The 23218-nt window shown below is 39.6% G+C and overlaps 1 protein-coding gene across 7 annotated transcripts in view; it reads right to left on the bottom strand.

Annotated features, from left to right (window-relative positions):
• The window catches only part of LOC124364743 (homeotic protein spalt-major-like), a 151059-nt gene that overhangs the window by 15570 nt on the left and 112271 nt on the right, over nucleotides 1-23218 (bottom strand). The window contains exon 1 of one of the 7 annotated variants that reach the window (XM_046820447.1): nucleotides 20953-21114. The exons of the other annotated variants lie outside the window; for them this stretch is intronic. The gene's annotated coding sequence lies outside the window, so the exon portion shown is untranslated. Of the gene's footprint in view, nucleotides 1-20952; nucleotides 21115-23218 lie in introns of those variants that run through there. 7 annotated transcript variants of the gene reach the window in all.

The following is a 23218-nucleotide window of genomic DNA, read 5'->3' as shown; positions in this document are numbered from 1 at the left end:
GGCCTGAGAGACAAAGCGTAGAGTATCCTGAACCCGTATTTATAGTTCATTGCCGATGGCAGTCGAAATACAGAGAGACAGATGGTTCGTGTATTCAACGCCCAAACAGCGATCACTCAGTTTTATGCCCCATAACTATCGGAGGAAACGCTCCGTTTTGTGGTCACTCTGATCAAACCGATAAACTTTTATTATTTTTCTGATAAAAGTACCCACCGGTCGGTTCAGATTGGGCGTTGCCAAGTTGGCAATTGAAAGTTTAAGGGGTGACACATGTCAAAAGTGAAGGGTTTGCTATTAGCTCTTATTTTATTATTGTGCACACTGGCGTGTGCACATGGCGGGGGGGGGGGGGTGCCATAGGTACACAGGCAGTTTTAAGAGTTCAATGTTTTGAAAAGATTGTCAAAAAGGTTTAAAATTCCTAATTTTAATACAATTTTTAAACATTTTCCGGGGGTGGCCCGAACCCTTCTTTTTGTTGGAATAACCCTTCCCCCCAAACACCGGTATGTCAGCCACCTCCAAATCATGAATCCTGCACACGCCTATGGTTGTCAACAAAGATTATCTCCACGGGAAGAGACCCAAATCCAATATATCCACTGTAATTCAGATCCGACTCAAATATGATCATTTTTACGCATGCTGTAAACAATACCAAAATTACGTGTTACTTTCTGTGCCTCCCAACTTAATTAATATATGGATCAAAACTTAATTTAAATATGGATACGAAACATTCAAGGTTTGGACTTCAATTTTTAAAATCCTCAACAAAAATTCACGAGATCTATACGATCCTAGGTGTCAAACCTTATATTTTCATTTCAGTATCTTTTATGGCGTGCAAGTTTTTTTTTAGGCGTGCAAGCAATCAAATAAAAATCACGCCTGAATTCTAAGCAATCCTCATTTTTAGAAATAGTACATGGTCGTGCATGGATGAAATCTGTGTAACACTGGCATTCAGCATGGTATCCATCAAGGCTTGAAGTAAACACACTCGTAATATCCTCAAAGGATTTTCATTTTTCCAAAAATCACAAAGGTAAATAGACTGTTTCAAGTACTACAATCAAGCCGATGGGTAAATTGAATCCCCAGTCGAAGCCGATGGTGGCGAAGGACGGGTGCCGACAAATCACCATAAGCCCGGGAAGCTCACGCGTGTCTCTCAGACTGCGAGAGAAGATAGAAGCCGATCTGACGGATCAGCTTGGCGAGGTCCAAATGCCAAAAAGAATGGCATCGCCGTTGACGGCACCCGGAGAGGCGCGCCAAGACGTTCTCTGCGGCGGAATGGGCCGAGCTCAGCGAGCTTGCATTCATACACCTGTGACAAGAATACAAGAGTTATCTAGGGCTGGCAGTCGCTATATATCAGCGTGGTGACCCCCTAGTAATGTTCACCTTTCACAAATTGTCGAGCCTATGTTTAGTCGGGAGACGTATTCATCTGGAATTGGCTTGGATCCCACAATTTTCTCGACTCAAAATGGTTTGCAGTTAATGTATGTTAACGGTTTGTACTCTTGAAGAAAAGACAAAGCCCGTGCTTACGAGCATTATTAGGGTAGATTCGTTGTTTTTACGCACGGTAAGTTAATATCGTGTTAACACATTGATTATTATAAAACGCATTACTTGTAGTCTAACAACTAAGGGCCAGTTTACTTTCTATAAATAAACAAACAAATACATTTTCCTTGAAAACGATAAAAGAATTTCTCCTTAGAAAGAGAAGTTTTGCGTTTTGCGGAGGTCGCAATTAGAGGGAATCAGAAGGGTTAAAAATATAAAGTTACATTTTTCTCATATATATTTTTTCTACATTGCCACATTTAAAATAAACACGTAAATAAATATTAAATAAGCGCCAGCTGACCATACACCGACCCAGAAAGTGGTGGCTCTCGTAATTATCTACTTGTCTTACCCTGATATAATTATTATTTATATCTTAAACAGTCGGTTTTACGGAAAGAAAGTATGATCTAAGAAAGGAATGACCGTTTCATATTTTTTGAGGTAATCTATGATTTCGATCCCTACCAACTCTAGCGTTACTGAAAATCGATATTTTCTTAAAGGATGTTTCTTTACCAATTTCAAGGAAACCCAGGTTGTGTTCTTATACAATGCAAATCAATGTTCTCATTGGTTTTCTGGTTGAAATGTAATATTGAACAAATAACTCCAGCGCTGAACATGTGCAAACACCTCCTTAGTGCCGAGAATAATGCGTTCTGATGACGAATAAGTGACTAGTTATTTCTGAATGTTACCTGTAATTAACAAGGGTCAATGTTTTCTGAAAGGGCCGTACAGCACTCTCTCTCCTCTACAATATCCGCATCACAATGCAGAAGTACGGATCAATCAAGAGGCGAGATGAGAAGTGTGGAATGGTGGGCGAGACAGTGGGTGGTGGTCCCTCCCCCCATCAGGCGCGGTGGACTGCGCACCTCATCATAACATAACCGTCATAACCGTCATCTCGGAGTTGCGCGGCCCGGCCCACCACAGGAATAGCGTTCATCATCTTCGATTTGCGTCATCCCCCCTCCCGGCCGCGGTTTCCACGTTATGTTTTGTATTTTTAGCCCGTCTGCCCGCAGTGCGCCCAACGACAATTAGCATCGGCCCAACACCATCTCGCCTCGGCCGGCCGGCTCCGTTATGAGTGGGGAATAGATTTCTTGATAACTTATAAATAGACGCTGAATCAGCAAGACGAGCCTGGCCGTGCCAAAATTCTCCGCGGTTCCTGGGGTTTGCCGAGTTGCTCGGTTCTTTAGGAGGTCACTCAACGCAGAATACCGCAGAGGTTCTCGATGTGGTCTTTCAAAGAGTTCGCAGAATTTATTCTATTAGTCTGATTACAACTTTATTGGAGTTTTAAATGAAAGAGCAATGCATCACTTTTGCATTACCTTACTTCATTCTGATAAGTCCTAGGCACAAATGAAATAAGTTTGATTTCCAATCTACCTAATATGGAGTGACAAATTAAGTTACATAATCTTAAATTGGATTACTTTACAGACACCTTGCCCCAGACATCAAGACGACTAAGCGGTTAGTCGTTGCCATACGTTCTAACACGCCTACCTAACGTTCTAGTCACCTTCAGTATTTTGCTAGGGAATGACTAATACATCTGGTAGCTCGAAATTCCATCAAAGTTTATGTTGATTGCTCTACGACGTAACTCACACGCCACGATAACTCACTGTGAAGGAACGATGGACCGAGGACCACCGCAGCAGTGGACCGGTGCAACGTCACGCTCGGGAGACATCGATCACCGGTGACTTGTATTTTTTAAATTTCAAATCAAGAGGAAGATCGCGGGCCGGAAGCCGGGATCCGATCCGGATATGCACCATTGCTGCCGCATATTTCACAGTTTAGCGCGATCAGCCCCGCACGGCGCGGCCCGTCGGACCGTGGTGGGTGCATAAAGGGGCCGACAGCTCCGTCAAATCATCCATAGCTCTTCGGTGACAGATGACGAATCACAATCGGCCATTTTGAGTCGTAGAGCGGCGAGCCAGTGAGCCACGACTGTGACTGGGAATCGGTGTAATGAGCGGCCCAGGAGGCGGGCAGAGCGACGGACGGCTTAATAGCGGGAACAAAGCACGGAGAAGTTGCGAAATTGAGGTGGTTACGGCTCTGTCTCACGCCCTTGCGCAAACCACCTGGGCTCACTCGCGGCACCTCGCCTTGCTTCCTCGTCACTCCACTCTTGCTATCATTGTTACGAGTGCAAACGGCGATTTGGGGGGTCGGCTTTCCTCCTACTGACACTTTTGTCTTTCTTAGCCTTCCTCAAGCTGTGACTCTGGGGTCGGCTTTCCTCCTAATTTTGTCTTTCTTAGCTTTCCTCAAGCCGTGACTCTGGGGGTCGGCTTTCCTCCTACTGACACTTTTGTCTTTCTTAGCCTTCATCAATCCGTGACTTTGGGGGGTCGGCTTTCCACCTACTGACACTTTTGCCATTGCCTTCCTTATCCTTCCTCAAGCCGTGACTGGTGGTTTGGCTTTCCTCCTACTGACACTTCTGCCATTGCCTTTCTTATCCATCCTCAAGCCGTGACTCTGGGGAGGTTGGCTTTCTTCCTACTGAAACTTCTGAAATTGCCTTTCTTAGCTTTCCTCAACCCGTGACTCTTCAGGAGTATATACTCCTGTAGCTACTCGTCAGAATTTTACAGAACTTCTCTTGTAGCCAGTTGAGGAAGCCAACAGGAAATCCAAAGATGACGGTGACCACTTCGGATCAGCTTCATGCCGCTCTGCATCAACTTTCTTCACGCACCGAATTCCAGAAGGACGTGATGAACAGGTTATGACGTGTTTGACACAGTCTGGATATGAAGACTGTGAAGAACAAGGAAGAGTTTTTATTAATCCGAGCCTCCGCGCGGCGCCGTGATGGAATGGGCGTGAAGGCGTTGATCGGTTTTTGTCAGCGTACTATTGCCAGTCATCTTCCCGTGGAAGTTCCGGACGTTCATTCATAAACCCGAGCCGCATCCGCCGTCCACTTGTTAACTGTACATCTCCTGGTGATCTCAGACCCGCGACTTGACAAGGAATGCGGTACACTATCTGTACAGCAGTTATTGATCATACGTGAGATTCGTAAAGTAATTCTTAATATCCTGCCAAAGCAACCCAAAAGATTATATACTCGTACTTTCAAAATTGTGTACATGCGGTACATTTCGGTGTCAGGTTTCGGCTGTTAATTGTAATAGAGAAATTATTGAATAAAATATTGATAATGTAGGCAGTAGCGCATACAAAAATCTTCTCTGGGGGGGGGGGGGTAGGAGTGTTCGGAACACCCCCAGATCAGTAGGGGGCCAAGTAGAGAAATATTTGGTCGTTAAATGGTTATTTTATTGTACTTTTGAAAGAAAGGCAAAGAGGAGTGTTAGAGTGTATAGTTCACAGTAAAACCACTTTACCACCAATCACCAGTAAACCTATACTGGGATGATTAAAATCTGCAACACATACAGTTCGTATATAGTTTGTTTGACTAAAACAAAAGTTTATCATAACTTTAACAAAATTTTAAACAAAATAGTAAAGTTTAAAACACAAATCAAGATCAAAGCTTAGTCTTGATCTACTCTCGGAACAAAAAAGTAGGTATGGATATAAGAAAGTTGACCACAAATCATGTAGTAGACCTACAATAACGGGGATTGTATTGAAATTTAGCTTATTATTTATGCGTTTCTACACATAAAACTGTTTACTAGCAATAAATTCCAGTTTTTTTTATCGATGACAACGAGAAAAATTTCGGTTTTTTACGCTTTTCAACCAAACTGTAACTTTTAAGATTCATAACTCAGGAACTTGTGTTTCGATAAAGACTAAATGTTTATACAATATATAAGCAAGTGTACTGTAATTTAGTAAGTAATTTTTTAGAACAGTATGGAAATAAAGTTGTTATTTAAATACCATCTTATTCTTCATTGGATGATCTTCAAAATTCAACATTGGTCACGTCATGGAGTAACAACTGTTGTTAGTCATCATCTTTGAGCGTGTAATTTTGAAATGCTCTTTGGGGGACAGGTCCCGTTCGTTCCCCCCTCCCCCGTCGGGGCGCCCTAAAGTGTAGGACCACTTAATAAAAAGTAAAAACTAAACAAATTATATGAGTAAAAGATTATATTCGAACTACAAAACTATGACATTCTTAACTTTTTGCACCTTGGTAATTTGTTCTTTTCATAGCTATGAGTTTTAGTCACAGACCGATATGGTATTTTAGAATTCCATATTCCTTGAAAATCCAGAAGTCCGCTACATATCACACACATCTTTAAGACTATGTCCAGTATAAAAAACACTGTTTCTATTTCTAATTTTTGAAGATCCAGTGATGATCCAGCGGTGTGAAGTGAGCAGTTTTACAGATCAGGGCCGGCACGTATTGGAATGCCGGGACGCGTCGCTTGATGCAGGGGATGTAGTCTAATCATTTCCGCCCTCGCTGAGCTAAGGGTCAGGACTGTCCTTGTCGGTCAGCCTTTAGCACTCCCTCGCCCGGAAAATTGCAAATTTCTCCCTTCAACGCTCCGAGGACGTATTTATTGAAATGCTAAATATTCGCGCCGACCACAACACCGCCTTTGGCTGAACCGGTACCCATTTCTTATGGACCGCTGCCCAAGAATAGCTGGTTGCACAGGGAGGAAATTTACGGCATTTTAATTTTTAAGAATTTTAAATATATGTTATTATTTGCACGCGTGATTTTGTTACGCACCAACAATTTAAATAGTATTTACTTCATTCTACGTTTGAAGTTCATATTTGGCGATGGCATGGAATGTTTGAATTACTAATGAAATCTTCGAAAATTGTGAATAATTAAATTTCTGTGTCGACAGAACATTAGTGGTGATGTCTGGTGAGTGTAATAACATATTTTATCCCCACGAATACATGAAGAAATGTATAAATAAACACGTCATAAATGTCAGCAAATTCAATGCACCTATGCGTATTTCGTATGGGTGTAAAATGTTCCGCGCGGGCTTGATAATTCCAGAACAATATTACAGGTAAAGCAATACAACTCGGTACATAATTACTGCACTTATAAATGTAATTTTGAAGAAACTACCACATTTTTGTCATGTCCCGGGGATAGCCCGCAAGGAGTCAGAAGAAAATCTTAAATGAGAGCATAGGTTCAGTAGTGCATCAAATTAAAGATCTTTATTAGTAGAGTGCTATGCTGCAATTCCGATTTCAAACGGTGTAGGCCTACTGTCTAAAAAATTACGCTGTTTTAAAGTCTGAAACATTTACAAAATAGGTTTAATATTCTTGTTTTGGCTTAAGTTAAATTTAGTAAATGAATATTGGACTTAAGAAATAGTTCTTAACAATTAGAAAAAAGTGGTAATTACTTCAAAGAGTAGATTTAAAGGTGCGGTAATGATGTACCAAGTTTTAATGCTTTACCTGTAATCGTTCGGGAGTTACCAAGCCAGTGCGGGACTTTTTTACACTCTGTATATAAATATATTTTTGTGTAATTTTCTTTGGCTTGTTATGAATATAACGTGTGTATAAAAATTAACTGAAATTAATGAGAAGTATTAAACCTTATTATACCGGAAATAAAATGGATAATTGAGGGGGTAGCCCGATTATTAGGGTTGAACAATGAATGCGCATGCGTAATGATTCTTTAGGGGCCATAATATTCTGCGCAGTTTATACTATTGCGTACTTCGTATATTAGCAATGAGGAATCTTCCTCGAATTCCTTAAAATCCTTTTAGAAGGAATAGGGAATAGAAGAAATAAAAAATCATGACTTTCAAATGGACTTTTGAAACAATCCGCACATTTTGAGCTGGAGATGAGAAAACGTCGTCACATGTGAATAACGGACCGAAATAGAATCCATTAACCTGAGCTAATTGTCCCGGCAATGACTTGCCGCAGACGCGGGGCTACAAAAAGCGGCAATTCTGCGGCTGATCTGGGCATATTTATGCGGGGGGGAGGAAGATGGATCGGGGTAGACATCCGCATACCGGGATTGTGGAAATGTGGAGAGTGGATGCTGCAGGCGCGAACTGTAAATCATAGAAGCGTGCTCCTGACGCTTACCTACACCAGGGAGGTACCTAGTGGAAGTGGGCCATGGGCAGGAAAATGGGGGGCTACATTTTTCCAAAAGCCGTTTTCTCGAAATATTGTAGATCTCAGTGAAGAAAAAAGGCATTGGGTCTATTTTTTTAAAGCATTATTCTCTACACATATTTCAGCCTAATTTCAAAAATAAGCTAATAGAATTGTAATTACCAGCTTTTTTCCAGATCCTTTCCATTATTATTATTTTCCCTACAGTGGATACACTGTCTATCGTACATATGATTAACCTATCAGGTACATATCTACCCAGATAGTTAGTTAGACTGGATACAATTACTCACCTGATTTTAAACATTCTTAGTGAAGAGTGTGAAGGAGTGTAAAAGAAACAGGATTTTTTCCGGACATTTGCTATCGTTTAGTACACAAAACTGTGATTTTTTGTATTACTGAACAATAGCAAATATCTGGAATAAATCTCCACTACTATTGTATGTACAACTATCGTATCTTTTCATAAATGCAGACACGTGGTTGAGTGCATATGAGTAAGTTATATTACATTTCCTCTACTTATTAGATCTTCAGAACTCTAGTATAAATTACTTTAAAAAGATTATTGTCTTATTGCAATTGCTGATTCTAAAAAATTGAAAAACAAGGATCCGACTAGCCGATTTTATAAAATAGAAAAGTAAGGATGCGACTAGCTGATTAGATAAAATCGAAAAATAAGGATGCGACTAGTGGATTCTATACAATCTAAAAATAAGGATGCGACTAGCTGATTCCATCAAACGAAAAATAAGGATGGGACTAGCGGATGCTATAAATCGAGAAATAAGGATCCGACTAGCTGATTCTATAAAATCGAAAAGTAAGGTTGCGACTAGTCATACATAAGTGACCACCATAACCTACTCTGACTCAAAGTGCCGAATGGGAGTAGGTGATCGAGGGTTAAAAAATATATGATAATATGAAAACCCAATTTATTATTATTAACCCAATTATTTAAATCTTATTATAACCCAATGAAGCCAAAAAGTGCCAGGAAAGATGCAGCGTATTGTTTTTGTTTACGCTTTTAATCTTAGATGAAGTACTTTGCTCTAAATGGAATAACGTAGACTCCCACAACTATCCCACACCAACTTTCGCCCCGCTATTTCCGTAGCCCTGTTGCACCCAGACTATCTCGAATTCGAGATGAGCTGCGACTGCTCTGATGTGCTTTATCCTCGTGCGGCGACCCCGACCCTCACTTCCGTGCACGCGCGCTCTGTTTTTACAAGTAAATCACTTTTTTTCCCCGAAAGGGGAAATCGTGAAGGCTCCCATATGCCGGATCGACAATTAAAGCGATTTCACAGTTTTTGTACGTTCTTCGGTTTCGCACCACGTGCCGGCTTTTACGCTATTTTCGGTAGGCCCTATCGCACCCTCCTCGCTTCCTCGAGTTTCGGTTTCATCAGCTGTTAATTTTGGTGGTAAACAATGCACTCAAGCGGGAATGGGTGAGTCCGATTCCTCTTTACAGACTGACGAGTTTGACTCCTATTGTTCTATTGTCCTAGATTTAACATTGTTGTATGTAGAAAAAAAACCGGAATATAACACAAAAAACAATACTTACAACTTACAACGTTAAAATGCAGCATCAGATACCAAGTTTGACAACGACATTATGAAGTACAATGTACGAACGTTATTTTACGACCCGACACATCAAACTGACCGTTGTATTTTTTCTAGCGTAAAACATATCACTTACAAATTATCTGGACATCAAACCCCACATTTGATGTTGGCGTTGGCGCTCTAAACGCATCAAATGAAAGTTTTAATACATCATAAAACCACACTTGAATCACAGACTGAAGGATCCTTCGACAATGGAGCAATAAACAAGTCGTAAAAATGTATTATAGATTATTTTACAGCTAATTATAATAAATACAAAGAGCCTGGCCAGGCATAGGGGGTGCCCTTATAAATGCGGGCCAATTAGGGCTGACCTGTCATAAAAAGCCAATAAACAAGCCCAAAATGTCCAGAATTTATGACGATAATAAAACTGTTGTCGAGAGGTGCCGTTAATAAAAGTAGTTAAACAGGAACGAGATCTTGCTATAGACTCTTGTCGAATCCATAGTGTAGTGGACAGCTTATCAGATAAAGTCGAGATAAAATTGTTTATCTGTTATCTACTGGAAGTTTTATTTATCTATAAGACACAGATTAAAAGTGGTCCGCATCGAAGGCGAACATAACCTCAAAAGCGTATGTTGATGTGTAACCTAACCTCAATACACGCTGAGCTGATCGGGGTGACTAACGTGATCAATACAACAACTATCGAGTCCAACAATGCCTATCAGATATGTGAACGGAAACATAGTAATTATTGTGAAGAGGCCGCACTTCCGGCAGTATGGCTTCCGATGATTAACGCGGTAACGCGAGGCGAGCCACGGCTATAAAATTGGGAAACCCTCCAAAAGCAACAACACGCGCACAAACACCCTTGTTGTCTCGAGCAACCCGTCTCTTCTAATGAGTTCATAATATAAATATTAAACTTAATCTTGATGTTTCATAAATAAACGAGATTGTTGTCTCTGAATAGTTAGGGCTAGGCAGTGTTGCTCTCTAATTAAGATGATAACGCGACAATGGATTTGAATACATGACAGAACATGAAGTAGAAAAAGTATTTTCAAAATCACAGAGTGATTATTATTCTACTTTGGGATCGATCACTACTCAGGATAAACGGGAATTAGGGTTACTTATAGCAACATTTTGATTTTTTCATAATTTCATAACATTCTTTAAAAAATAGTCAAACGAAAAAAATGTTTGAAGTTTGTTTTTAGTGAAGGAAGGATTGTGGAGAAAACAGGATTTTTCCGGACATTTGCCATCGTATGGCAAACAATATTGGTATGATTTGTTTATTTTAACCTAGTTTGTAAGTATGTGTTAGGTTAGTTATTTACCTGAAGAAGAGTTCAGATTTCAGATCTCGAAACGTAGTGTTACTGATTTTTTTGTCACTGAACAATGGTAAATGTCCTGAAAATCCTGTTTCGTCCAAAAAATGTGTGTTTTTTAATTTTTGAGTTTTGTGATTGAGCATTTATTTTTCGGATATACACTCTGACCTATAACGGGATTTAATATTCGTATAAAGCACAATGAAGCAAATTGGACATTCTCGGGTTGAGACAAATGGATATATGTTGTAAATTTTCAGCTTTCTCCGATAAGTGAAGTTTATACGCATCATTGTATTTTTATGTACTTATCTCCCCTTAAGACACTAACTTATCCCGGTCGGAGCAGTAAGTTAAGTTGACTATTTAAGTGGCAAGATAAGGCGGTCGAACAGTACATGAGTCAGTCAAGTCCAGAGTTATGCCGCTTCCCATAAGGCAAGGTTTGCCTACCTTTCGCCGTTGAAAGGCTGCCGCCGTCTGGGATGGATTTATGCCACCCGGTATGGAGGTGTGCGTGCGAGCGCGTGCGCGGGTATGTGACGTCATATCAAGAGAAGTAATGAGGTAGCGAGATTACATTAGACTCGTAAATCGACGCCTTCACTCTGCTGATTGGCAACCGCAAGGAAAGCGAGTATTGATTACCAACTGTAGACCAATCTCACTCACTCCACCTTATGGAAAATTTTACAAATTCAAGAGAGCCGTTTGGAAGATTGCGGGTGGAGCGTCATTTAAAGTGGAATGAAGGTTTAATCAAACCAACTTTACTCAATCTAATCATAATTAATCCATTAACAAATTTATTTGACAAAATATACAAAACTGTCATATAAAATAGCAATGGACCAGTAATGTCGAGTTTCAGTGACAGACTGCTGATACATGAATTGAAGCAGAAATGACGATATCGCCCGCAGTGTTTGTGCTGTGACGAACGGGCAGATATTGGACTATTGGCCGCAATAAGATAGGACAAGAACAAATACTGAGTCACCCTACAATCATACTAGGGCGCATGGAGCACGCTTCGCCGAAATCGCAAAACACGCCACGATCCATGGATCTGTCTGTCTTTGTAATAAGAGAATTTACAAAGTTACGATGTTTTTAAACTACATTTATAAATGAAATTCCGTTAATCAGAGTAATAGGACCTTGGGGTACGCCTTGTATGTTGGAGTAGGCAATTCCTTCACGTATCAAGATTGCATCCCACCCCTGATTTCAACAACAAAATTAAAACTTCTTTATTCTAGCAAATACTGTATTGTAAATCTATTTTAAATAGATACGTAGTATACATTTAGTTATGCCTACTGAGTTCAAAGCTGGAAAGGACATTTCAATTTAGTCGACGCTTCTTTAATCCAGCGTTGAAAAGAATAATTTAATTCAATTCAGTTTGGGACTTAAACAATATATTGGAGAGTGTCTCTAGAGCAGGATCGCCGTAAAAATAGAAACAAGTAAAATTTGAATATTTGTATATTTAGTGTAGTTGCCCTAATGTTTGGATGAAAATTAACTAAAAATTTTATAAATATGATAATAGATCACAAAATACTACGAACGAAGAATTAAAAGTGTAAAACAATTTACTGCATAGTGCTAGTGGTTACTATACGTGTTGTAATTATTTAATCAAATTAAATTTAGTTGTGATGAAAAGAGGTTATTACAACTCTTCTTTCTTTGTGATGTGTTAACCTAGTTCTCCAATCTTATATGAAGAGTCAACAATTGTATTGTAAAATGTTTACTAAAAAGCTTCCGTTCGGCAAATATTGTGAAGTACTACGTTTGTTTGGTAGTCCTCCAAATTGTGCCGTAACGCCGCCGTACTTTTTTAACGCAATCGTGTAATGGAAGGTCAACAAAGTACATCATCTGTAGAAAAATATATGTAAGTTGTGTCGAACAACGTAAAATCTGTCTAACACCTTTCCGTATGACGCTGCTGCACTCTACACCATCAAAACAAAGGTCAGTCGAGTGGACGATGGTACTAATCGGTAAGAATCGAATGTACATTGTTCAAACTGAAGTGGTAACATCGATTGTATACATCGAAGAACACTAGAATATCGAGCATATGCAACAGTTTATATCAGTTATTTAAATATTCTGACCACGTTTTATTACGCAAACTAAGCAAAGTGTACGCCTTAAGATAAGTATTCTAACTTACATTTCATATAAAATTTCAACCCAATATGTAGAACTAGAAAATTGAGAATTTCAGGACCAATTGAATTTTAATTGCTAATGCTTTTAAGGGCAGAAATCTGAAAAGTGCGTTACTTTTTAGCGGCAAAATTTACTCGTATTAAAGAATATTTAGAACTTAAACAACAGATCAGGCCTTTGTAGGGCTTTAACTAACATTGCAGTTCGAATATTATAACGTTCTTACTGACATGTTTAAGCCAATGATCACCATAGTCCCTAGGACCCTCGGAAAGTGGCAGATTCAACAGATCTATCAGGAAATGACCGATAAACGTGGGCTAGGGGGGGAGGGGGCCTGGGGGTACTCGTGTAGATCAATAGGTTAAATAAATAATGTAGAGACTGGATAGTGGCATCAGACACATGGCCCATTGTGGGCACTGGCTATAAGAAGTGGCCTAATATCGGAGTGTGTCCTTTGTAAGGTCGGGGGTGGAGGGTGGCGGTGAAGGTGGGGGCGGGGGTGGCAGCTGTACACTGACCGCCAGATGGACATCCAGACAGGGCTATTTGGGCTGGAAGTCGTGGAGAGTGACGGGTCGCTACCAGACAGTGGAAACACACTTCCAGTGGTGCAAATAACTGCATACATTCAGTAGAGAATAAATTATCTGAGAAGGAAACCTACTACTGAAGATTGTAACAATGTTTATAAGATATGTTCTAAAGAAACATTTAGAAATAAACTTATCATCTATAGTGTTACATAAAATTTTAACTCAAAATAAAAAAATAAAAAAAACAACGTTTCGAGGAATGGAATCCATCATCTTCTTGAAGTGTCTTTCTTAGGGGATAAGTTTAAACGTGCACAAATGAGTGTAAAACCAATTAATGGCGATGAACTCACCAAAGTGAAACAGAAGCACATACCTCAGAGTCCGTGGTGGTTGGAATGTGTGTTTTTGACACCTGAAGAAGAGATTAGATTCGAATCCTTGAAAAGTACTTTCCTATTATTGTAAAATACGACAAAAACTAATTTCCGAATACCTTTTATCCTATAAAATCACTCATAGTCATTAATATACTTTAATAAACATTTGATAAAGAGGGCAAACAATACATGTGTATCATAAAGATTACAGCTTAATAGTATAAAATGTAAAAAAAATATTTTAAAAATTCAGTCGAGAAGAGTGAATATGGTAAAAATAATTTGTATTTAATTTGATACGTTTAGATGTTTCAGTTATTCTCACTCGCCAAGCAATAGTTTAAATTCCATCATTATACAAAGTCATACTAAGCTAAGGAAAAATTGAAAACTATTTAAGGATAATTCCTACGATATCCTGGGGATTTAAATAACCGGCCTATAGGAGGACAGTGTGATTGTGAGTAATATTTTGGATTGTTTAATTTAAGTTCCTAAACTTGAGTTAGATTTAAATCTGAACTTTTTATTTTTGTTACTTTTACTAGTTTTGTCATTAAATATGAAGATGGGTACAATATTGTTTAGAAAGGATAACGGGATTTCTGACATTTGCCAGCGATACAGGTTATAAAAAGGTACAACACAACGTTTCGTGGATTGAATCTATCCTCTTCGTCAGGTGGGGGAAATAAAAAAGATGGTTTCTTTTGCCACGATACTACAAATTTAAAAACTAAATAAATCACAGTGGTTTACGAATTTGTACAAATATTAATAGTTTTTTAAAATTATATATTCGCCTAAACATTCTTTTAAGGCATTTAGTTTACTACAGAATGAAATAGAAACTCACTAACAGTCAATTTATAAACAGATCTAAAAACGGCTATTTCACAATGACCTCCTTCGGCAAGTTGTGGCATTTAAACACCTGGCCTTCAAAGGGTGACAAGAAAGCAATATTAGAGTTTGGTTAAGACGAAACTCTGTTCTAGTGTAGTACTAATGAAAGCCTCTAAAATGTCTTATTTATTCAATGGATATGAAGTCCAACGTTGTTTTGATGGTTTCACACGCACATTTACACGGGTGCCTTAACCAAGATGGTGAAGTCCAAGCGCAAAGCGACGCTGTGCATTTGTAGTTCAACAATGCATGCGAAAGTGGGGTGGCGGGAATACAAAGCCGGGCTATGACAAGGCAGCAGGCCACTTTCTACTCAAATTTATAGAGACCGAGTTCTTGTCAAAACCCTTAAAAAATGTCGCATCCCTTGTACCGTCCCTTTGTACTGGGACAGCAGTTGTCCCGGCCCTTGTGTGGGACAATTCATTGAAACAGTATAAGCGGGGACGGTCGGAAAAACAAATACGGGCAAATAATAGCCTTTCAGCCATCACTCCGGCGCTTCCAGATCGGCGGAGATGTCCCCTGACGGGTCCCGGCTGTAATGATGCAGTTCGGCAAATATGTCTGAGGTCGCGTAGCGCTGTGTCTGAGGTCTGAGGTATATAATGTTTGTCTAGGCTGCTCGGCTTATTCCGGCTGTCCGACCCTCTCAGGCCAAAGCCGCTGTTGCCGGAGTCCGGTGAGCTGGAAACTTCTTAATCTCCGATCCGAGCGTTTCGGGGACTCGGGTGACAATATTTTGATGAGCTTCCAACGGCCTACTGGCAGGCGGCCGGGTTACTTAGCCCCTTTCAAAACTCGTTTTTACGCTCCGCTTGTAACGCGTTTGTACGTGAGCTTTGCAGCCAAAACGCAGGCTTTGAAGATCTTCGGCGTTTACGTATCTGTGCTCGGTCTCCAACACGGTACGCGAGTTGTAACTGTAAACTATTTGAGATACAAATGTTTAAGTGTTTGTTCTAACGACGAAAACCATTGGATATACGATATTAAATCAGAAACCCATACGCGGTGTTTGTTTTAAGGAAATAATAGAATAATAACACCGTAATTTCTATACGATGTTTTCTTATATTTAGACCAATTTTAATGCTTACAATAATGTTAACTTTAAGTGTGTTTGGATTATTTTCCTTTGCTATGGACAAATTTGCTTGTTGTTTAATCTAGCTTTTGCTGGACAGAAATGATTGTTTCGTACTTTCCAAACACGTACATTTTACTTCAATAAATAAATTAAATTTCTACATTAATATCTAAATAATTGCATGTATGAAATCAATCTAATTGTGTTTTTAGTGTTATATAGATACATAGAATCTTGTTCGTGTAACCTACAGTTCCATAAATTAATCATGAATTAATTCTGCCAGCTTCTCCTTATTGGAATATAATACCTAATTGACAATCAAACACTCCTATAATTATTACATTTTTATTTTTGTGAGGCCTTTCGTGTTCAAGGAACACATAATCAGACCCACATAACTGAAATGAGTCCCGCCACTTATATTTCAGTTATGTGGGTCTGATTATGTGTTCCTTGAACACGAAAGGCCTCACAAAAACAAAATTTAATAATTATTATTAGAGTGTTTTTTTATAAATTAAGTAATCGTAAATGTCAGCAATTTAGAATATGATTCCTATGAGATCTCAATTTAAACCATAGAAACACAAAATAATCCGATAACTATACAAAATTAAAATATCGTACATCGTTGCAACCGTAGCACATGATTCGCTGTAGCAAAAGAAAACTGTTAATGCTGACACGAACACTACATTTACACTACTGGGTGGAGGGGGGCAGCTGTGGGGGGAACAGTTCCACAGTGCAATATCGGTTTGTAAAATAATAAAACGGGACTTGTAGGTAATTTATGATTGTCAAATTGGCAATCCTGGAGGACACGGTTAGGGAGGAGCATTGGACATGATCTCGCCGCAAATTGCTGATCTGTGACAATAAACGTGACGCTCCCCCCTCCCCCCACCTTGCACCCCCCGCCACCCACCGGGCTGTAAAACTTACAAGCAAATCATCCCGGAGTGGTGAGTCAGCACCGGGATATATCCTGGACTCGGCGGTTATCGATGGTCCCTGGGCGATACCACACGTCCTCGCCTCTTCTTATCGATGAGTCAGGATTGTTTGTCTGATTGGGAGAGTGGATCCAGAATTCTGACAGGCGTTAAAATCAGCAGTTATATTTTTGTCACATTCGGAGTTGCAGTTAAATAATTTGTAATTGATGCCTGCGGATTTTATGTCTTGGGCTCAATCCATGCTCAAGGGATAGTATACCCGGTACTAATTAACTAAAAAAAGTGAAATTCTCGGGAGCGGTGAATAGAATGGGTTGTTTTAAACGAGCTGTGGCGTCAGAAACAAGTAAATCGTCCCCTTTTAGACCATTGAAGATATGATGAGCTCAGTTATAGCATATATCGTTAATCGGTATCTAGAGGGTTAGTATCACAGTACTTTAGGAGGTTTAATGAAAACAATAGGGACGATAAAAATATTGGGGGAAACAAATGGTAGGGATATAGAGAGGAGGAAGGAAAGCATAAAATTGTAAATATCTAGTCTGTACATAAAGTATGAAATAGCTTAACAGGAAATATTTAAAATAATTAAATTATACCCAAATAAACGTTTTTAGGGGATCAAACATTAATTGATACAGAATGTTATGGTATGTCTCCGTGTTAACGATGTGTAAAGTAATTAGCGTGAAAAAAAGAATTGTATTGGACATTGCTCTGCAAAACACAAAAGGAGGGGAGAGTGACAAAAGGAAACGGATGGGGGAGAAAATGAGCTACAGGGGTTCGGTTATCTGATGATTTAGAGTTGAACAGATCTGTCGGGAGGGGGGGGGGGTAAGATATAGCGCCGGTGTTCGAATCTTCCGATTCCTGGTATGGGTGCTTGCCGAAGGTGGTTCACATGTCAGTAAGTTCGAATTAGAAAAATACATAAAGCTATGTATTAATAAAAATTCAAACAATGTATTAAAACTAAACAAAAATCTTTTGGAATTTGTCAGAATTGACATTAGTTGTATTCAATAGTATTGTGAATTTGTAAATCTGCCATTTCAGTGAGTAACATAATGTGTAGGCTATATTATTTGAAAATCGGAAGAGAGAAGTTTTTTTATAACGGTTCAAAATTCTTTCACTGTGCAATACAGATGAATATGAAACAACTCAACAAAAGATACAGAACTGGTGACGTCACAAAGTCCTTACAAAAATTAAGTTTGAAGAGAAAGGAATTAAGAAGGAAGACAAAAGAGAGGAAGATGGAAAAAGGCGATTAAATTTCCACAAAGAACTTTGTCCCAGTCATAAAAAATATAAGAACAAACACGCTCAGCCGGTAAAAAATTTTTTATAGTGACGTTTCCACTCAACCCTTTATCTCAGATAGGCTATATACTAGAAGAACAAATTTAAGTGTCAATGACACCCAGAGGATGAAGCGTGAGGCTTTACTGAAAAGCAGTGAGTGCGATAGTACCTCTCACAGACACAACTCATGCCATTGTTACGTCCAGAAGAACATTTCGAAGCTAAACAAATCTAAGTAGGTACAATAATTTGCTATTTTAGTGTACCCATCACATACTTCACATTAATGACTGACAAACGTATCTCTCATGAGGATCCTTCAAATTCTCATTCCTATACATACCACTGATAGGAAGTGACCATGTAGAGATGTAGCCTATAGAAAAAATGTAGTACCACAATTTGAAGAGCTGAAGTAGCAGAAAGTCAAAGCCCATTTCGTTCATCTACTCCATTCGGCTCAGAAAGTTCCAAACCATCCACGCAAAGAAACTCTGCACAGCGTCAACCTACTGTATACAATATACTGTATGCTTACCCTGTATCTATTCCTGAAAACTTGATGAATGACAACAATTTTTACGTGAGATTGCAATAAAATTAAAAACTAAATATCCGACCCGAAGGACCACAAAATGTTAAGTTCAAGAAAAAACCGGCACTGGTGGACCAAAACATGTCCAACAACAACTCGTGTGTAAACACGAGTTAACACCAGTTAACTCGTAAACACGTTAAAGTTTACTCAAACTGAAAGTTGCCCAGATAATCGCGTACTACCTGGGATTCACCTCGAACTGAACCGTGCGTGTGTGATGTGGGCGGAGCCCGACGTATGAAATTGGTAGGTTGTTGCGCGTAGTTATTGTCCGGACAAATTGGTGCGGTCTCTCTCTCTGTAATTGAGTGGCTCGAGTAGTTCCGGTGACGTAAGCGAGCGTGCAATATGTTCACCGGAAGTAGGTTATTGGCCAGTTGATTGATTGGAAGTTGTCTCTCTCGTTGAATTTGACAAGGGGATTTGCTAGCCACAAGTAGTCACGTCAAGTTGTGTCCGCATTGGCTGTCCCGTTTGCTCTTTTCCGTAAAAGAGACCCTGTATGATTTTCAATTGTTGAATGCTGTACTCACTTTGTCATTAAATTGTCCCATAGATATGATTCCTCCAGAACTAATCCAAAACCTTAATATATTGTTCCATGCGATTTGATTTAATCTTTATGGTGGTCTTTGGAAAATATTCAACAATTAATTCAAAACAGGTACTAATTTGTTCCTTACTCACCAAATTGACTTCTAATTCTTTAAGTAGGAAACTTACGAGTGCATGCAGTATTGCTTTCACAATTCCAAGAATAAGTAAAGACAATGAATTGTTATTGCTTCTTACAAGTCTACTTGTCATTGGCCATAATATTCCCAGTTTCAAACCCATATAGAATCTGTTGAACAAGAAGCTGTATCCTTTTTTTACTTGGATACCTCTCATGCACGATGGACTATTGTTTAATTAATGTTGTTGCCTGCTGCCATCCGTGTAACACATAGCTATTGTGTAATTTTTTTCAAACATTCAATGTAGTTGCATGTAATGGTTTTCCGTTAAATAAATAAATAAGAAAACGTCCTAAAACCTTTTGAGATCAGAGTTTGGAACGTCATCCAAACATTTTGGGTAGACCCAAAACCCTTGACAAGAGCATGAAATCCTTAATAAAGTTGAGATAAATTTCTACCCAAGGAATGTCAGAGCTACAGAGAAAAACTGTTATGGTCTCGTTGACTAACGACAATCTCATGGGGACAACTGCTATGGTGTGTGTGTGCGCGCGCGCGCGTGTGCGTGTGTTGCGTGGGTGTCTCCCATGTCCCCAGCTGATGTCGTGGAATAAAGACATTATTGGAAGCCAGTCGGTAAATTTAATTAACAAATACCTGTGTTGCAGCTGGAGATATAATCTGTGACGAATGTTAGCTGTTGACTACCCGCTCGCGTGAGATACCCGCCAATGGGTCCGGACCGGGTCTGGGTACGGGACCACTGGCTCTCTCCGTATTCTGTAGTGGGTATTGTGCACCACACCCGGGTATTGTCGACTGAGTCATATTTTTCACATTACATCAACATCGAATAAAAACATATAACTGTATCGCATGATGATTGCATGTTCCCAAAACATTTGCTTTCTTTAGATTCTTCACCAAGAACCCGACCGGTCCTTCCTTAAATCGATCCATTGCCTGTTCAATAGGAGGGCCCTAAAGATCTGAACCTTGGGACATGGGGTTTTCCTGATGCGAGGAGGAACTCTATCGGAGTCAAAATGTCCCAGGACAGCGAAATTGCCCTATGACCTATAATTGACCCAAAGAACCTTCGTTACGTTATGTCTGCCCTTTCAATACTCTGTGCTGTGAGCAGGTTCATCGAAGCTAAAACTTCTGAAGAACGAAGACTCTTAATAATCTCATAACGCATCAATGGTGGGAAGGGTTGATTCAATGCGAATGATAAGTTTAGCTCCAGTTCACATTCCTTTTACGTGCAGCATCTGAAGATTGCTCCTAGATTGCACTACTTTTTGTAGTCTAGGTGTCTTATGTCGAAACGATGCGGGGATTTCGTTTCGTGCTTCTTCGTTTTTCGTCACCAACTGTTTTTGGATCCCTTCAGACGAACACGATTTCAGATTTCAGGAGTTAAGTCTGAAACAGCATCAGATTTCAGATGCTGCACATAAGAGGAAGACGAACTGGAGCTAAACCCATCATTCGCATCCTAATAATTGTTCTTTTAATATCTTTGAAGTTCCTTTCTGGTGTCGAAGCCACAATGGTAAGACTTTTTGGTGTTAAAAGTAATACTAAACAACATCATCACTAAAATCGTATCTGTAACTAATTATCTTAACATACCTACAGTAGTTGATGCTCTCTCGCATGTGCGTTTTGGAATGGTCCGATACGATTGCCATGTTCCCAAAGTGGATAAGTCCACCACGTGCTTACCTGAAACAAATAAGAGGGTGATTTTAAAACATCGATAAAAATTCAAAACAACCTTGTTTGTGAAACTGAATAAACATTATTACTCGTAGTTTATATTAATAAAATAATAATACGAAATAGTAATTTGCATTTGTGCCATGCCATGTTATAATCGATAAAATACAAATAAAATCTAACAACTCGAGCGAATACACTCCGGCTGTTAATGGCCTCGTAATAATCGGGATTTCGGCGATAAAATCAGTCGTGTGGGAAATCGAATACGACGCGAATGAATCCGATATTTTATACCCTCCTTTAGGAATCTGATAATCGACATAAGCGCTTCCAAGGACAAAAAGAGACCTGTGAGGCGGGACGGAAGGACTCACAAACAATAACAATAAGAGCAGCCAACAGCTGGTGCGAGGTATCGGCGATCGATACAGGTATCGAGAGATCGAAGTCGTTAACTATCGAGACTTACGAGTGTACGATATGCAGAGCGCGGTGAGGCCGGAAGCCTACAAGGGTTCGACAGTTTTTGTGCGCCAGACCCCGTTTTATTGACACCTGAAAAATTCCCTGCATTTTGAATAATCGAGCACGGCCCAAACTGGAAACGTAATCGCCTTGTTCGAACCCTTTCTTCGGCCCGACACCACAGTAGCCTGAGCGGTGTAGAAGGTGTCTATACTTACAGTGTTGAGCATCAACTTCCATCAGGTCACAAAAACTCTGAAGTTAGATCAAAATGTTGTAAAAGTGGGCTCTATACGTGTTGTGTTGTCTAGTATACTAAAGAATCGACAGGATTAAAATGCACAAGGATGAAGCGTAAAGGTGAAATCTTTCTGGACATTTCATGGCAGATGATACATTCAAATTTTTGATCATCGAGTAAAGTTTGATTCAACCAGAGTGTGGTGAAGGCAAATCTAGTCATGACTTTAACATTGTCCTTCCGCTCTACCATTTGACTTTTCTCTATGAACAAAATAGCACCTGTTAAAATCTCATATGGTTGTATTCGGTTTTTTTCTAAATGTATTTATATGTATTTTAGGAATATTTTCCGTTTCCATCCTGATTATCAATAAGATCAATGTAAAATATTCACTAACGCTCAGCCAAAACCAATGGAGTGACGTGCACCATCATCGAACTCAGTGTATATAGGAATGAAGCTTCCTGCAAATTTTCAAATCTTTAGGTTACCTCTTTTTCGAGATACCCTATATGAACAGAAAGAAAAATATTCGCTGTTCTTCAAGTGATAGGCTTCGCTAACGCTCAGCCTACAGGCCGTATTTTGGTGGGAAAGGGAGCAAACGTTGGCCCAAGATCTACACCTAGAATCGACTGACGCCACCAACGACCGCTGTCGACATCTCCGGCGATCGGAGATGACTCAAGAGGCGACTATCACTATAACGAAGCCATGACGGAAAGGCTGAGTGTTTGAGTGAGGAAGGACATTATTTGATAGCCGAGGACGACATAAATACGGGGAAGATAATGGTTGAACCTTGTTCTAGCGGAGGTAGTGACAAATTTATGGGATGGTGGACGGCGCCGTAGGGGTAGATCTGATACTGAACTGCCATTTTGCAGAGTTATGCCCTCATTAGGGTTAACCCGGAGACCTGCTTGTGTCTGTCTATCTGCACACCTTGACTGTTTATGACTGCCTCGGTCTGGACAGTAATTTGTGCCGTTTCGCAATCAAGGTAAGCAAAGACTCGCTTTGCAAGAAAGAATCAATGGGCAATGGCGATCGCAACGTCGGTAAACAAAGATCCTATCTGTCAGATTTGCAGCTGTTGAGCGGGGATTTATTTAAATATGGAGAATTAATGTTCCTTTCAGTCGAATCTATTCGTTGTTGGGTTTCCGTGGAAAGTAACCTGAACAGAAGTTACCTTGCTGCAAGTATAAATTGCAATTAGATCAATCAAACTTCTTGATCAACTTAATTGGATTGGAGGCTGATGGAAGTACGAATTGCATTGTTGGGTTTCCGTGGAAAGTAACCTCAAGAGAAGTTACCTTCCTGCAAGTTTAATTTGATATTAGATCAATCAAACTTCTTGATCAACCTAATTGGATTGGAGGCTGATGGAAGTACGAATTGCGTTGTTTGGTCTTCGTGGAAAGTAACCTCAACAAAAGTTACTTTGCAGCAAGTATAAAC

Source organism: Homalodisca vitripennis, chromosome 6 (genome assembly GCF_021130785.1).
Source record: "Homalodisca vitripennis isolate AUS2020 chromosome 6, UT_GWSS_2.1, whole genome shotgun sequence".
In the NCBI taxonomy this organism is placed as follows: domain Eukaryota; kingdom Metazoa; phylum Arthropoda; class Insecta; order Hemiptera; family Cicadellidae; genus Homalodisca; species Homalodisca vitripennis.
This window is presented reverse-complemented; position numbering and strand designations above follow the sequence as displayed.